Consider the following 3,742-nt stretch of genomic DNA (forward strand, 5'->3'; position numbering starts at 1 on the left):
ATGCCCCATGGTTCAGAACTCCAGCATCCATTTTTTTCTCCCAAAACGCCTCGTCCAACCTTTCTTCTTCTTCTCTTAAAGGACTAGTACAACATTTTCTTTTCTGTTTAACACCAGCAAGCAATACGGATAACATTTTAACTGGTAACATCATAGATTAATATATGTGTGGGTGAAGTGGGTAAACAAATCAAATCTATGTTTTAATAGGTTTGATTGTTTAGCTTCAGTCACTCCATCTGTACAGCCTCCTCTGACGCCACCATCTGGACCAGCAATAGCTGATGTTCCTTCAGAACGCGGCTCCAACCTGCTTTTTTCAGCTACACAGGTCAGGCTGGAGCTGAAGAGGATTAACACCAGGAAGGCAGCAGGTCCGGATGGCATCAGCTCAAGGGTTGTTGGGCTCTGTGCAGACCAGCTGTGTGGGGTGTTGGCATACATCTTCAACCTGAGTCTAAGGCTGAGCAAGGTACCAGAACTTTGGAAGACCTCATGTGTGGTACCTGTGCCAAAAAAAAGCCACATCCAAAAGATCTAAATGATTACAGGCCGGTGGCTCTGACTTCCCACCTAATCAAGACTCTGGAGCGGCTGTCCTCACGCAGCTTAGGCCTCAGGTGAGATCATCCTTGGATCCACTTCAGTTTGCAGCCTGGCACTGGGGTGGAGGATGCAATCATCTATCTTCTGCATCGCTCCCTTTTCCACCTCGATGGCAAGGGAAGTACTGTGAGGATCATGTTTTTTGATTTTTCAAGTGCTTTTAATACTATCCACCCAGAGATCCTGAGGGACAAGCCGGAACATTTGGGAGTGGAGCAGCACCTCACGTCATGGATCTTTGACTACCTCACGAATAGACCACAGTGTGTGAGGACTCTGGACTGTGTGTCAGACAGAAGTATATGCAATACTGGTGTCCCGCAGGGTACAGTTTTGGCACCATTTTTGTTTACCATCTACACTGCAGATTTTTCCTATAACTCTACAAGTTGTTTCCTCCAAAAGTTTTCCGACGACTCAGCAATAGTCGGCCTCATTACTGACGGGGATGACAAAGAGTACAGGGAGCTGACTGAGGTCTTTGTGGATTGGTGTAAGCAAAACTACGTCCAGATCAACACCGGAAAAACCCAAGAGCTGGTGGTAGATTTCGCAAGCTAAGGCACCCTCCAGTACATCCACTGAACATCCAAGGAATGGACATTGAAGTTGTTGAGACCTACAAGTACCTTGGTGTTCGTTTAAAGCAGGAGTGTCAAACTCAAACTCACACAGGGCCGAAATGAAACTCTGGGACGGAGTCGAGAGCCAAACTTCATATTTTTGAAAAAGTGACGGCAAATTTGCACATTTTCTTTATCAACATTTATGCAATTTTGAACCTTTAAATTTGGAAACAAACATTTCTGCATTAACACTGAATTTGGAATAACCAAATTACACACGAGCAAGTCAGTTTTAAATAAAAGGCATCAGTGGTATTCATTACTTGTGGTATAATCATCATTTTTAAAATCTATTCAGGATTTATGTTTTCTTGTTGTTTATTCATTTTTTCTTATTTTTTATTCTCCTTTTTTTCTCCTGTAATAAGTGTCATCGCTGCTGTGACGTCTAGCTTTCCCCACTGAGGAACAATAAAGGGATTTTCTATTCTATTCATCTATCTGCAGCCTTTCCACTTCCTGTTTACTGTAGGTTAAATCTTTTCTCACGGGCCAACAACAAAATAAAAATATCATTTTATCTTAAATGAAAATGCAACATCTCACCTGTTAACTTTCATGTTTTGGAGCAGAAAAAGAGCATAAAACCAACATATTTAAAGCTCAGTTTGCTCCACTGGTTTACTGTGATGCTCACCTGTTCCAGCCAGATACCTGTATCATGGGGTTGATCTGAGCTGAGGAGGAGACTCCTGTTGTTTTGTTCATCTTCATCATAATAATGACAACATTAGATGACAACAGGTGCTCACATAGGTTTGTGCTGATGAACATGTCTGAGCAGCTTGACCACGTTGTTGTGTCGGGGAGGAAACACAACGAGAGCAACCACAGAGCCGTGCTGGTTTGAGCGTGTCACTGCTCGCTGGAGTTATATCAGCTCTGTCTGGACGTTAGTTGGAAAACTTTCTCTTTCAGTCGTGAACACATTACTGAGCGGCTAGAATCTCCGTTTCTGGGCTTCAACGTCAGAAAATAGCTGAGTGAACTCGGCGCTGAGTGAGAGGAGTGTAGTTTGTCCGAGACAGCGGAGCTGCTGACACGGGCAGCAGACACTGGAAAAAACACAAAGGAGGGGGCGCGTCGGCTCCGCGCTGACGCTGCAAAGCTTCATGGGAGTTGAAGTCTTTGCAGTAAAATTGGCCAGCGGGCCAGTTTTAATATATTTTTGCTATTTATCTCGCGGGCCACATAAAAATGCTCCGCGAGCCTTGTGTCTGACATATGTGATTTAAGTAATAAACTGGACTGGTCCAGGGGCGTGTCCAGATCTTTTAAAATGGGGTGGCCCAGGTGAGGCACAACTTTGTGCATGGGTGGCACCAATGGTTATGCTTTTTTTTGTTTTACCCCCAAGCCTTTTGTGGACAATGAAAAGCCTATTTAAAGGTAAATTAGTGTGGTGGCACCTGGGGTGGCCAATCAGATTCCAAGGGTGGCATGTGCTACCCCAGGCCACTCCCTGGACACGCCCCTGAACCGGTCAGATAACACAGCAGCTCTCTACAAAAAAGGGCAGAGCAGGCTGTACCTGCTGCGGAAGCTTAGGTCTTTTGGAGTCCAGGGTCTACTACTCAAGACCTTTTATGATGCTGTTGTGGCCTCAGCAATTTTTTACGGCATGGTTGGCTGGGGTAGCAGCATCTCAGCTAGGGACAGGAAAAGGCTGAACAGACCGATCCAGAGGGCCAGTTCCGTTCTTGGAGCCCCTCTGGACCCAGTGGAGGTGGTGACTGAGCGGAGAATGGTGGCTAAGCTATCTTCTCCGATGGATAACATCTCCCACCCCATGCACCGGACTCTGGCAGCACTGAATAGCTCTTTCAGCAGCAGGTTGCTGCATCCACGCTGCGTGAGGGAAAGGTTCAGTAGATCATTTCTCCCAGCAGCGGTTAGATTTTATAATGAGACCGTTGCAGCTGGCCGTTGAAATGAGGAAGATTGTGGTTTTCTTTTGTTAGTTTTTATATTTTTAAATATTACTGTTTTTGATCAAATTACATGTTTTTTGTCTTACCTGTTTTTCTGACTGTACAGTCCTCTATGCTGCAACGATGAAATTTCCCACGTGTGGGACTAATAAAGGTATTATCTATCTATCTTTAATACCAATACCTTTGCAATGGTCTCTAGTAGGAATGAATACTTTGTAAATCAATCTCTGGGGAAGAAAAACACAAGTGCATCATTTTCAGGAACTAGAAGTGTGCCACACCATATTTGGACATCTCAACTCCGATTGGCTAACATTAACAGAACTCTACCACTGACTTGCAACTTGAATGTTTTATCTCCCCATATTACACAAGCCTGAAGCAGTCCTGCTCATTTTTTTTGCCTATGGAGGTGATTTGCATCTTTGCTGACAACAGAAATAAAATAATGAAAAACAAATCAGCGAAAGATTTGCTGAGAAATTTCTGCTCGAAAGAATGCAGGTGGAAGAAGTTGGGACTCTCCAGAGTTCTTAGCACTGCATTTGGAGAATTTTCATAACACAAGTTGTAGTG

Source organism: Nothobranchius furzeri, chromosome 7 (assembly GCF_043380555.1).
Source record: "Nothobranchius furzeri strain GRZ-AD chromosome 7, NfurGRZ-RIMD1, whole genome shotgun sequence".
Taxonomy (NCBI): Eukaryota; Metazoa; Chordata; class Actinopteri; order Cyprinodontiformes; family Nothobranchiidae; genus Nothobranchius; species Nothobranchius furzeri.